The following is a 14585-nucleotide window of genomic DNA, read 5'->3' as shown; positions in this document are numbered from 1 at the left end:
CAGCATAGGGCAGTGAGTAAGTCCACTTCGGCCAGTGTCCACACTCACTGTGAGTGACTGCATTGCCTGTGCACAATGTGCTCATCTCCACATTAAGTAGTGCATGTCAGTGCCAGGCCTCAGGAAAAAAGTTTCCCCTTTCTTAATACTTTTTTCCATCTGCCAAGACAGCACCCCGTCCCAGTGTCTCCCCTGCCCTGTGTGTAGCTGCTGGCATGAATAAGATGCAAAAGGAATCTTTCAGCTGGGAGGATGCCACTTTTCTTTAGTGTGTTATTTTGAGTGCATATAAAAAATGTCCCTTCTTGTAGCTGAGAGCTAGGTTCATCGCTGAACTATTGCTCGCCACATTCCTGTTTTGATACAAGCAGTTTGAGGGTGAATATTGTTTCACAAACGTGACATCTCCTTGATAACAGAGGGATGCAAATACCTCTCAGCAGACACTGCGTTTATGAGGGTTGTAAACGTCACTTTGAAATACAGGGAACCCTCTCTCCTGATGGGAGTGAGATTAAATAAATGCCTGTTGCAAAGAAAGTCATAGTTAGTGATTCCTGTTCTAGCATGAGATTAGGTTCCTCTGTTGCCCCCCTTTTCCTTTTAAAGGCACTTAAGAAGAAGCAGCAGCTTCAAATATGCAAGAGCATATCTGAAACCCTCTGTTGCTGCCTGTCATACAACCGAGGGTTGGGCACCATGTCCCTCTCTGTCCTTGAAAACACTGCTTTGCACCTCTTGGCTCTGCAGTGCAGGCGTGCTCCTGACAGCAGGAACAAATGTGCTTCTGCGCCTTCAATGTGTACAACACAGGCTTTGGGCTCCCTTACCCAGCCTCCCTTGCGAGACGTCAGGCATGGGGTACTCGCTCTTCACACTATGCAGGTGAAGCCTTTCCTCGGCACTCCAGTCCAAGTGATATAACGTGTGTTTGTAAAGCGCACATTCACCCCGCAGGGTAACTTGGAGCTCAATAACAGATGTTTGTTGTTAGCCAACCGTACTCATTGTATCGACCTCAGAAGGATGATAGGCTGAGTGGACCCGTTGGGATTTGAACCTGTGCCCATGAGGTCAAACACCAGCCCCTACAGTGGACACATTAGTCCACTAAACCACCAGAGCCATCGAGTACCTGCTGCCTCTGCACAGCAACAAAGATGGGTAGACACATCTGTCACCACGGGTACGAGTAACATCACGTTCTTCCCGTATGTGCAAAGCAATAGTGCGGGAAGTAAAGAGAGGACTGTAGGGGAGAAATTGTGTGGCACAGAGAGCAGAACCATAGATACTGCTGCTGTTATAGACACACATCTTTCAACAACCCAATTTTGTTAAAAAGAAGAGTTAGACATATTTAATAACCTTTCAAATGTTTATCCAGTTTCTCTTGTTCCATTCTCTTTTCTCCCTTCTACTTGCTCTCTCTCAAAATCTGGTATCTGAGTTCTCCCCCAGGCTGCTTCTTCTGTCCCTCTGCTTCCCTTTAGCTCTCTCCCGTCACTTCCCCTTCCACTGGAACATTCCAGCACGTCTCCCCAACACTCATTCCCTTAGTGCAAATCTATAATGAGCTTGTTATCTTTTCTCTCTGCCACTCGCCAATACTTTCCATTCTTCCTCAGTATCTCCACTGCCTTCTTCTGACTTGCCCCCCCCCCCCCATCCCCAGCTCTTGCCCTCTGCTGTGCCCTCTCTTCTAGAGTCCTTCATACCCGAACACCGTTTGAATCTGAGACCTGGATCTCACCTGCCTGGCCACCCCTCAGTCTCACTCTCCATAGTCACTCCCTCTATTGGTGTGCATGTCACTCTTACTCTCTGGCTGTCTCAGTCTGCCCTTTCCGCAAACATTCTCTTCTCTCTTTCCTTTACTCTTCTTTATTTCTCTTCGTTTTGCTTTTCCCTGTATTTCTCTGTATTCTTTTTTAAGTCTTCTTTTTCCATTTTCAGCTCCTCGTTCTCTTTTTACACATCTCTTTCTTTTTTACTTCTTCCCCTCTCCTTTCCTTCAACTCTCACACCTTTCCCCTTCTGCCAAGACTTGGTAGCAGCACTTGGCTCGAGATTCTGGAATTCACTGTAATACAAAAGATGCCTCGCGCCAGGGAGGCAGGCCGTACTTTTTTAAAGAATTTCTGAGCTCCTTTTCTTGACCCCAAAGCATAAGAACACCCTTGATCCTGTGTTGTCTGAAGAACTCAAAGTCATAGATGCTGCTCTTTCCAGGTCTTCTTATACGGAAATGTATAGGCTTCTTCCTTGACCCCTCCCTTTCTCTGCTACACCACAAAAACACAATGATAAGCAGCCAACTCCCAACTCCAAACACTCAAAAAGAATAAACCTCTTCTGGTGGCTTCTCATCTAAGCATGGCTGTCCACCCATCGGCAACCTCACGCCTGGACTTTGGGGGCACCAGCCTTGGTGCAGTCTCAGACTTCACAACCAGTCATTTGTCTTCTTCAAGGGGTTCTACCACGTCCCTCCATCCCTTTTTAGGTCTTGCCTAGCGTTGCAGCACGCATGCGTTGCTCGCTCTGCGAGACATATTGTGGATGAGGAGATTTCAGAAGGGGACTTGAAGCCCCGCCCTCTTTTTCATTGGCTGGTGTCACCATTTATGCTAAATGGTGGCTTGCCATTGGAAATTAGTTTTTTTTGTTGCCGCCCTTTCCCCTTTTTGTCCGGCCCATCCGGACAGGATCGTTTGCCTTTCGGCTGTCGTGAAGCACTTTCTTATGTTCAGGAGGCGTGTACTGCCGGATCATGTTTCCGACAGCTTGTCCTGAGAAAGGTTTCCTCGGTGCGCGCGCGGTCAGGTCACGCCATTGGGGCTGGGTGTGAGCTCTTATAGGCGCCTTGAAAGCGCTTCCCCCTGACCTCCTGGCCCAATTATTGAGCCCGGAGACGTGCTGCGGCGCAGCAGCCCTATTCTTTCCTGCTACTTAAAATTCCCATCCCCTTTTGTCGTGCGGCATGACTTCTTTTGCATTTTCTTTTGCGCGTATTGCCTCAGATTCGAGCGCTTTAGACTCCACGCCGCCTTCCAAGTGCAGCGGGTCCGCCTCCCCTCCAGCCGCCCTTCATGCGCTGACGCTTCCGCCTAAAGGCACCTCTCTTTCCTGCAAACCTCCTGCCTCGCTCCGGCACTGCCCAGCCAAGGCCCCTGATCCATGAGCTGAGCCGAAGCGGGGCGGCCACAGCCATGGCCCGCTACACGCTCCCAGCCATGCTGGACTGGTTCTACGGCGGGGTGGACCCCAGCTTCGAGGGCAACGGGGGCCCGAGTGCGCAGCCTTCCTGTCCCCGGGCCAGAGGCTGCTCAAGAGCCCGGTGCTGCTCTGCCTCTCCCTGCTGGAGGTGGGTCTGGCCCTTCGGAGGATCACCCAGCCCCCGGAGGAGCAAGCGGGCTGCAGGGAGCATGTGCCGGCCCAGGAAGCACGCCAGTGCCAAGGGAACGTGGTGGTTCAGGAGGCCAAGCTGTGCCACGATGGCTGCACAGGCCGGGAGCGGGCGGTGGCCGGTGAGGACCAGCTCTGCCCGGTGGGATGCTGTAAGGATGCTGCAGCGACCACTGAGCAGCTCTCCCGGGGGACCAGGGATCACAACTCCAAGGGACCCTTTGAGCAAAATAACAAGCCCTTGGCGAAACAGTGTGCGCATATTGGGGACCACCAGTACGTGCTGACGAAGGATCAATGTGATCGGGTAGCCAAGATCACACAGGATGATGTCTCCGGGCAGTGGGAGGGTGCGATGTCCAATCACCATCAGGGCTTTATGACTAGAGACCAGAATGCCCTGGTTGCCCCTTGGCCTCGGGGTGCACCCGCCAGGCAGGAAAGCCGGGACAAAAACTTGCTGCTGGTAGCCCTGTGCCTCACGTTTGGGATTGAGGTGGGCTTCAAGTTTGCTACCAAGACCATCATCTACCTGTTGAATCCTAGCCACGTGGTCACCATGATGCAGGTAAGTGGCATTTACCCATCGCAGTTGAAAGCGTAGGAGCTTTTTAGGTATACTCCTAGTGGGAAAATGATGTGGCACAATGCAGAAATGATGGGGTGTGCATGGGCCCAGTGTGTTCTTTATAACCAATGAGGTCTGTTTTGAACAATATTTTCATTTAAGGGATTACACTACATGGACTGCAAACCCCTTCCAGAAATTGGCAGTGCAACAGTTAGTACAAGACCTTATAAACCATTTCCTGGTCAAATGTAGGCATTTGTGTTGAGAAAGGCTTCCCACCCACCTTTCACCATCGAATGACTGAAGATTACATTTCCCAATTGAAGAAGTAAAACACAGATGAAATCATGACCTCCCCTTCCTCTTACATTCGGAATGGTCCGTGTTTGTGCATACCATGGTTGCTTTTGGGAAGACAAGTTGCAGTTGCTGTGCTAAAATGCATAATCATTCCACACCTGAGGTTATTGTAATGGCTTCTGTATTGCAAGGTTTTGCTTGGCTTGTTGGCGTTTAAGTGAAACTATAATGCCACATAGCATCATTCCATCACTGGTATATGCACTGTTACTCCTTTGAAGCTCTTGTGCTGTTGAGCGTTTTGAATATAGCTGCTGTTTGTTTTCTGAATTCTCGAGTTAGTCAGTCAAACAACTTTTTTCGGTCAATCAACCATAAAAGCACAAAAAAATCACAATAATACAGGGTTAAAAGGCATCTTATCGCAATAAAAACTATAACACAACAGTGACAGAATTACTATACTCCCCTACTACAAGATGCAAAGAATAACAAGTCATGGGCAATAAAAAAAGGACATTTTCATAAAACTAATCATAAAAAAAGCTATCACCAGGTATACCAGGACAAGGCGCTGGACTGGATCATCTCCTTCCTCGACGGAAGAACACAGAGAGTCCGCCTACCACCGTACAAGTCAGAGGCCTCCGAAGTCACCTGCGGCGTCCCTCAAGGATCATCTCTGAGCCCCACCCTCTTCAACGTCTACATGGCCCCCTCGCGGCCATCGTACGCAAACACAACCTCAGCATAATCTCCTACGCCGACGACACCCAACTGATCCTCTCCCTGACCAACGACCCCGCCGCCGCCAGATCCAACCTGCACGAAGGGATGAAAGAGGTAGCCGAGTGGATGACGACCAGCCGCCTGAAACTGAACTCGGACAAGACGGAGGTCCTCATCCTGGGCTCCTCACCCTCCGCCTGGGACGACTCCTGGTGGCCTCCCGCCCTGGGCACCGCACCCAAACCGACAGACCATGCACGCAACCTGGGCTTCCTCCTGGACTCCTCCCTCTCCATGACCAGGCAAGTCAACAACGTCTCCTCGGCGTGCTTCAACATCCTACGCATGCTACGGAAGATCTTCTGGTGGATCCCCACCGAGACCAGGAAGACCGTCACCCAGGCCCTCGTCACCAGCCGACTGGACTACGGCAACGCCCTCTACGCCGGTACCACTGCCAAGCTCCAGAAGAGACTCCAGCGGATCCAGAACGCCTCAGCCAGACTCATCCTCGACATCCCACGAACCAGCCACATCTCCGGACATCTGAGAGACCTTCACTGGCTCCCCGTCAACAAAAGAATCACCTTCCGCCTCCTCACCCACGCACACAAAGCCCTACACGACCAAGGCCCGAGCTACCTCAACAGCCGAGTCAACTTCCACGCTCCCAAACGCCACCTCCGATCAGCCAACCACGCCCTCGCCGCCGTCCCCCGCATCCGAAGAGCGACTACAGGAGGAAGGTCCTTCTCCTACCTGGCCGCCAAGACCTGGAACTCCCTCCCTACCGACCTGCGCCTGACCCAAGACCACCTCTCCTTCAGGAAGAAGCTGAAGACCTGGCTGTTCGAGCAGTAGCGGCACCCCCCCCTCCACCCCCCCCAGCGCCTTGAGACCCTACGGGTATGTAGCGCGCTTTACAAGTGTCACTGATTGACTTTAATATTAAAATACTAACATCCCTCAAACCAATTCATTTTGTGATAACACCTTTGAAATTTAGATTTAATCCTCCCCTGTTTTAAATTCTGATTGTGTGAGAACGTTGCTTACTGTTGAGGACATGCTTGAACTAGCAGGTATTTGTTCATGGCTGCAGATGTTCTGGACTGCTGTGCTGTGGCAGGGGCTAAGGGGGGGGACTATACTGTGCTTGGACACACTAAGGGTAGGAGGCAGTGCTGTGTCGGGACACACAGAGGGGAGGAGGCAGTATCACACGGTGTGTGGCATATCATGCGTGGGGATGATTATCCAACAAGCACATTGACTGCTCAGCCTTTCCCACAACTGATTAAAATGGAATTGTTCCAAACACATTTTTGGAAGTGTGATTTTGCAAAGATTGGGTGATGAATTTGTCGTCTGTGGAGTTTGCATTTACGATAGTGCATGCAAGAAGCACATATAAGAGATGCTATGCTGGGTGGACACGACTCAATAACCATGATCCCTTGTACCTTCAAGAGACGAGCTGTTGTTGGAGTCCCTCCCGCTCTGTGCCATCAGTAGAAGGAGTGTAGACTGATACATTTCAGTGATTGCCCCACAGTTGCAGAATTATTTCTGTTTGCAAATTCTTGTTGTATGAGGTACTTTCTTTTTAGGAATGAGTGACCTTAAGACGTGGAAAAAAAGGTAATTTCGTCAGAAATGTACATAAACCTAATTGTGCATCTCCCTACTATGCTCTGTGCGTGCGTCACTCCAGAAAAAACATTGATCAGAGATGGGATGGAAGGTGTTCTGTATGTCACGTCCCTGTTAAGCATGAGTGTCAGTGGCCTCAAGTTGTGGATTAAAATAGCCTGCATAGTAATTTTACATTTGCATTGTAATTTTTGCACACTTTAACAATAAGTATTTTCTTGATGCACTGAGCGTGAGCACATGTGCGATGCGTGCTGATACATCAGGGAGAGAAGGGGGCTGGTGTAACCTCTATGGTGCGTGCCCATAGACACCTGGCTCAAGTTTACCTTCCATTGGAATAAACATGCACATACATCCTTGCATGCAACCTTGAGTGCTCGTTGGTGGGTCTTTCACTTGTGATCCATATCTCAGCATGTGTGCGCCTCTACTCGGTGTGACAGTGTCTGGTGTGTCGGCTAGTCTGCCAGACCCAAAGCTTCAGTGTGGCTGTGACTCAGTGTGCCTGCGTGTGTGATCACGTGCTTCGGTGCACCCATGTGCCTCTATGTATTAGCGTGTCTGTCTCACGGGTGTGAGTGTTTCTCAGCGTGTTCATGCATGTGTGCCCGTTTGTAGTGCGGTTTCTATGTATGTCTGTATGCGGGGGTCAACAGGGGGTAAAAGACATTGTCATTTACAACGCCATTAATTGATTAATGCTTCACGAAGGAAAACAATAACATTTTCAATGCCAATAGCTCCAAACAATGTCATTGCGAAACCTATTGCATTGTAAATGCTTGTTTACATCGAAAGCCAATGAAGGCGAGAGTTACATTTACAATCAATCGACAGCCATTGAAGGCGAGGGTTACATTTACAATCAATCGACAGCCTATGAAGGTGAGAGTTACATTTACAATCAATCGACAGCCATTGAAGGCCAGGGTTACATTTACAATCAGACGCGTGCCTAAGAATCAGCTTTCATAACTTGGCCAGTCACAGCGCGACAAAGAGGTTTAAGATAAGGCACCATAATTCATCATGACGCAAACTTCACAACAATTATTTTCGGGAGCAGCATCTAATTTCTGGAGCCCTCTTCCAGGAGATCTAAAGATGAAACCTTATTTTATGTTGTTCAGACACCTAAAGCACGTTTTCCCAGATTGACTGGAAATCAGAGCGTATTCCCGGTTATTCTCACCTAATCCCATATCCACCATCATGTGTGTACAAATAAAGGCATTCTAATACTTTCTTAGTGCTGGAGTGCTATATTAATGGTTGAATAAAACATACATTTATAAATATAAGCTCCTTTCACGAAGATAACATCAAGATAGAGACCAAGGAGAAAAGCAAATTTAGAGGCAAAGAGAAACAAGAGAGGGAACCAGCAAACACACAGCAGCAGTAAGAAACTAGTGATCTGATGTCAAATCATGTTGAAGAATGTTCATTCAAGTAGATCTTTCACAGAAACCCTCAGGATGACGGAAAGGGGCCTTCTGCTGTCAAACCAGCACCTCCAACCGGCCACAAGCAAAACCGCACTATCCACCACCTGGCAACACAGATACAAACCTTTTTTCTTTCCATGTTTTTATTAGCATAAACAACATTTTAGGAACAACAACATTGGAGCCCCTTTTATCCTCAGGTCCTCCTGCCTGACAACCAACAATTGCCTATGAAATGGTAGAGTGTATTATGACTCAACACCCAATTCACACATTTTATTAGCCATCCCCAACTCCCCGAAGGTTCACAGCGTGAAAGCAAACGAAACCTTCCCATCCCCATTTGGTAATTCCCTCCCTTTGTAAACTTTAACAGCGGCTTCCGGTCCACCCCACCCCCCTCCCAGATTCTCACTTAGGCAGTCACCCACAATTCCAGTTGACCAAATAAACACTTCACTCCAGCGACAACAGATCAAAATACAACTTAAAGTACATAAACCAGATACATCAGATTCACATAACAGTTTGTCTCTTAAAAGCTCATCCTCTGGCAGCTGTCAGTTTGTGAAAAAAAATCTGGTGCATTTGGGTATTAGGACATAATTTGCGAGAACCCCCCCCCCCCCCCCCCCACCCCCCTCCCGAAATTTCGACTTCCTAGGGGCTTCCACAGGGTTTAATCTGGCATTCGTCCAGTCGCTGCATAACTGATCTTTCGCGTATCTACGGGGCCCTGGCATCATCTCTCGCTTCCATAATTTCTGTCTCCAGTTTATGTATGTAAATGTCCCAGGCTGTAAGTGCAATGACATTACCCCCTCTCTCCTGGACACCCGCCATCACTGCTACCTCGGCCTTTGCCCAGACTGTCAGTCAGATCCGCTGTAATCCCCTCCACCCAAACCCACCCCACCACCGAACAGCAACACCATGTGGAAAATCAAGTACCCAAAATCTATGCCACCCTGAAGTAGCAAGGGAGAACATACGTGATATGCGGTGGGGGGTGAGATGTATCTGGTGAAGGCAATTAAACGGGGTAAAATTAAAGCGAGAGTTTCGAGACACTTCCGCAACCTGTCGCAGGGCTTAGGTCCACTGCTTGTCCCCCAGTGGGGATCGAAGAACCAGCTCCCACCTCTCCATAGATTTGGTACCTGGTTTCTGTCTATGAATCAGGAGACCAGTGTACAGGGCTGTAAAAACTTTGCGTGTCCCCAATAAGACAGTATGTTGTGTATCGGGAGTGCAACCTTAGGTTCTGTACGCTCTTGTCTCCAATAGGAGGCAATTTCGCGGTGAACAGCGACATAGGGCAGGAATTGACCCATCGGTCTTTGAAACACATTGCTCACCTCCGAATACGGGTGAAGCACTCTCTGTATAAAGATCCCCAACACGATTTAAACCCGCTTCCCTCCAGCATGTCACTCTTCCCTCACGCATGTCACGCCATGATGTCTAAAATGTCCTGAAAAGTCGGCATCTGCCAGAGTGGTATTAGGGGTGAGTAAGAGGGAATAGACACCCATCCCTGAACATATTTCTGCCAGCTGCATCTGGAGCCCCACATTTGGGGCGACTCATCTGGTAGACCAGGCCCGGGGGTCGACAGAAGTGTAAATGTGAGTTACAGCCAGGAGTCGTACAAGATCAGCCCTCTCTGCAAATGGAGCCATCCCAAGTCACCGCTATGGCCACTGTAGCTGAGCAACAGCAAAAGAAGAGTTCATATATGAACGCACCCATGCCTCCATCTTGCAGGCCATTAACGATACTGAGGTGACTCTGTGTCCCTCAGAACAGGAGTATAAGCAATATGACCTACAGAGTCTTCTGTTGGGTAAAGTAATTACTTAGTAAACAAATGAATTCTATATTCCAAGACACAGTTGTGTCATTTCCAAATTGCCATCAGTGCGCAATAAGTAATAAAAACAAGAAACTGAATCCAAACACACTAAACAGAATATTCAATTTGACTTTTATATATATCTTATTGCTGAGAATTAATCAAGTGTATGGCTGTCACATACGGTATTCAGACAGCATATCGAGCTGGAAATGTCGACTTACACAAATAACGAGTTGGAAATATCGTGACACAGAAATATCGACAGCAAGAATATTGTGGTCAAGAATATCGAATTCAAGGTGAGAAAAGTTGTTTAAAAAAATATAGAAGTCATTAATATAGTTTGCAAAAATATGGTTGTTTCAAATATCGATTTTGAAATTAGTGTTATGTATTTTAGTTTATATTTGGAATTTATGAGATTAATTATTTTTGTATTAGTTTTGTTTGTGTTTTTAATATAGGTGTTACATTTTTAGTGGTTATCAATTTTATTTTAATAAAATTTCTTCGTTTTTAGGTCTCGCCTGACCCAGCGCATGCGCTGGTCTGGAGAGACTTATTGAGAGGGCTCCAAAAAGTGCTACCAAACCAGCCTAGAGCTACAGTGCATGTGCGCGGTCGCGCGCGCCGCGCTTTAGCACAATTACTTTCACTTTCGCAGCCGCACGGCCGCTTTGCATAGCCAATAGGTCTTGCTTTTGGGACCTTATAAGTATTTAGTTATGCAACTGTTGCATGGCTAAACACTTATAAGGTCCCAAAGGCGAGACCTATTGGCTATGCCAATGCTTGTTTAATTTTGTAGGGGGTTGTGAGTTTATAGGGGAATAGGTTGGGAAGTAATGGAATTATAAGAAAAAGTTTTTTTAAATTTGTTAATATTTATTCAATTGACATTTTATAGTCTTAATTGTGGGAAGTAATTTATTTGCAATATTTATTCATTAGTTGTTAACTAATTTTAATTAACTGGTAATTAATTATGATAATTGTGTAATTTGTTTTAGGTGTGGGTTGCGGGGTTTATAGGGGTAATGGGTGGGAAGTATTTTATGATTAATTAATTAATAATTAGTTGTTAATTCATTGATTGTAAATTAGTTATGGAAATTGTGTAGTTAATTTTAGATGCAGGTTGTGGGGTTTATAGGGGTAAAGGGTAGGAAGTAATTTATGTTTATTCAATTAATAATTCGTTCTTACTTAATATTAATTAAATATGGAAATTGTGTAATTAATTTTAGGTGTGGGTTGTGGGGTTTATAGGAGTAAAGGGTGGGAAGTAATTTATGTTTAATTAATTAATAATTTGGTGATCATTATTATTCATTAATTAATTGATATTTAATTAGGGTAATTGTTTATTTTTTTGTGTGTGAGTTTTCCTTTTATAGGTGTAAAAGGTGGGGAGTAAATTAATTTTACTTACTTTATAATTAGTTGTTAAATACTATTAGTTTTTTAATTATAAATAAGTTGCAATGGGGAAATTAATTTTTATAGTTTAATTTTAGCTGTGGGTTGTGGGGTATTATGGCGTAAAGTGTGGGAAGTTAATTAACTTCTATGAGTTTTAATTTGTTTTTTAATTAATAAAATTGTTTATGTGATAATTGATGTTTTTGTTTATAAATAATTTTTAAATAAATATATTTATTTGTTTGAAAATTATTTTTCTTTTTATTTAATATAATATTTGTAGCTATTTGTCATATGTGTTTACCATTATAATATTTTTTGTACAATTCATTAATATTAAATATATTTGTATTTCAATTTTTAACATATTTATATGCTTTTTTATTTATTTTGTTTTTTAAATATTTTTGTTGTTAATATTTTGTTTGTTTTTAATTTTGAACTGACTGGAGTGAGAATATTAATTGTTACCTTGCCACAATCCAACACTTTCCCAACTGTTACAATTATTGGGGTGGGAATAGTAATTTTTACCACTCTGCAATCCAACAGTTTTCCTACTGTTGCACTGACTGGAGTGGGAATAGTAAATTTTATCTCACCACTATCCAATACCTTCCCTACTGTTGCACTTAATGGAGTGGGAATAGTAATTTTTACCCCTCCGCTATCCAACACTTTCCCTACTGTTACACTCACTGGAGTGTGATTAGCAATTTTTATTTCTCCACTATCCAACTCTTTCCCTACTGTTTCACTCACTGGAGTGGCAATAGTAATTTCTACCCGTCCGCTATTCAACACTTTCCCTACTGTTGAACACACTGGAGTGGAAATAGTAATTTTTACCCCTCCGCTATCCATCACTTTCCCTACTGTTGCACTGACTGGAGTGGGAAATGTAAGTTTAAAGATTTTTAAATAGTTTAATGTGTTCATTTATAATAGAATATTTTTTTATTAGATTATATGTTATTGGTACATATATATATATATATGTGTGTATATATATATATATATATATATATATATATATATATATATATATATATATACATCAAGCTCCTATTATGCACCTTAAGGCCAAGGCACTCAGAGGCGGGTGCTCGTCGTGGCGGTGCTCCATGTTTCAATCAGCGCTACAAAGACTTGATCACCTTTTCAAGTAAAGTCCAGCACTTGGGGGGTATCGTCACTGTTTTTTAATCAGCCACACAAAACAGACGCGTTTCGGAAATTCCTTAGTCAGTTTTTACAGTGATCACTGCGAGGAAGCATTTTTAAATTATTCACGTCATCCATGCAACAACATAGACGACGGTATACAATACTAGTTACATTGCACATTTTGCGGCAGCCATCTTGGCACGGTACTGTGTATACAGATTAGTACATTGATACCATAGCTACCATAAATTAGGAAACATATTCCTCTCTCAGCCCAAATTTGACTACTGAAAAAACTGATTAAAAAACAGTGACGATACCCCCCGAGTGCTGGACTTTACTTGAAAAGGTTATCAAGTCTTTGTAGCGCTGATATATATATACATATATATATTTTTACATTTTTAAATAATTTTCAAATTATAAAATACATTAAAATTAGTAGTTTATTATATATATTTGTTAATTATTATGTTTGTGTGTTCAACTTTTTGAATGAAGTTTATTTGTTATATTTGTTAAAATGTATATTACATTTTTTAAATTAATTTTATTATTTAACATATTTATTATTTTATTCTATATATTTATAAAAATCGATATTTTGTACAACTATATTTTTGACATCAATATTTTTGTGTCAATATTTTTGTACTTACCTGTTTAAGTATAGGGAGTCAATATTTTTGCATTCTATATTTTTTCATCAATATTTTTTACTTCTATATTTTTTACATCGATATTTTGTCAGTGAACCATCACATACATCACATGAAAAATATATAACACAAAGAACGTGACTTTTGTGAGTCATGTGACATAAAGTGCATAAGTGCTGTACATATAGGGAATCAGAGGATACAAATAAACAATACATCAAAAAAAGGATGGTTAGTTTTGGTCCGTCCTGTCTATACATGAAGTTCTACAAACAACCTTCAGGTTCTCTTCTTCTTAGTTTGAGGGTGATGAGACTATGACTAAGAAGTGTCTGAAGATTACTACCAACACAACAACCAAGGTTACTACACCAATAGAGGCAGGCAAGGACCTAGAAGGTTTGCTACTTTCTGGGATCCCTCCTTTTGTAGCAGTTCAGAAAGCGATACAGAAAGATCTGCCACCAGCACCAACAGTCACTCATATAATAAAGGCCCTAGCTATCAGGACACAAATAGTGGCTCTCCTTTTTTAGGGGACAGCACATGAATGCCCAACAAGTTCAGGGGTTGGGATCAAGTGTGGGGCAGACCCAGACATTGGAACAGGGGACGGAATACACATAGAAGGAACACACGGGTGAGAATTTACCAGCCAGAGAACCATGGGGAAATTCAAACCCGGAGACCGACTTACGGGTGGTAAGAGACAATCTCTCCTTTGAAGATGCCAGACAGACCCAGTTGGATCCCCCTATGTTACAACCTGCCCCTCCTCAAGCGCACATAGACCCAGTTATAAATCTCTCTGACTACACCGTTACGGAATCAGAAAAAAAAATCTTATTTTAAGGGCTTTCTTTGGTACCCAAAGGACCACCCAATACCTTTAATGTTGAATTGGAATACCATCAGATCTTCAGAAAAATACATCTTAGATACTTTTTCTCGAATAATCCGCCACCAACTGTACATCAGGCTGCAACTAAGTTTAGACCTGCATCCACCTTTAACCAGGATCACACTTAGTTACCCATAAAATCTAGGCATGCAAACAGATTGCACTTAAGGAAATCATGGATCTACTTAATGACAGAAAATATATAAAGTACAATATTACCAAGATGGAAAGAGAAGGGCTGGATACGTTGAAAAACAATCCCGCGGTTGTGATTAAAACAGTGGACTAGGGTGGTGCAGTTGTCGTTCAAAACACTCATGACTATGTGACAGAAATCAGGAAACAACCGAACGCTCAGGAGAGTTACCTTAGACTTAACAAAGACCCCACCCAAGACATTGTGAGACTCATCAACAGACTAACATGCAAAGGATTAGAGGAAGGTTTCTTGAGTGAACCAGAATTC

The 14585-nt window shown here is 44.0% G+C and overlaps 1 pseudogene; it reads left to right on the top strand.

Moving 5' to 3' along the window:
• Positions 1 to 3212: 3212 nt before the first annotated feature.
• LOC146859378 (uncharacterized) lies at positions 3213 to 13754 on the top strand (annotated as a pseudogene).
• The last annotated feature ends 831 nt before the right edge of the window (positions 13755 to 14585 follow it).

This window comes from Triturus cristatus, chromosome 3_2, assembly GCF_964204655.1.
Source record: "Triturus cristatus chromosome 3_2, aTriCri1.1, whole genome shotgun sequence".
Classification (NCBI taxonomy): Eukaryota; Metazoa; Chordata; class Amphibia; order Caudata; family Salamandridae; genus Triturus; species Triturus cristatus.
The sequence above is the reverse complement of the archived record's forward strand: the minus strand, read 5'-3'. Positions and strand labels throughout refer to the sequence as shown.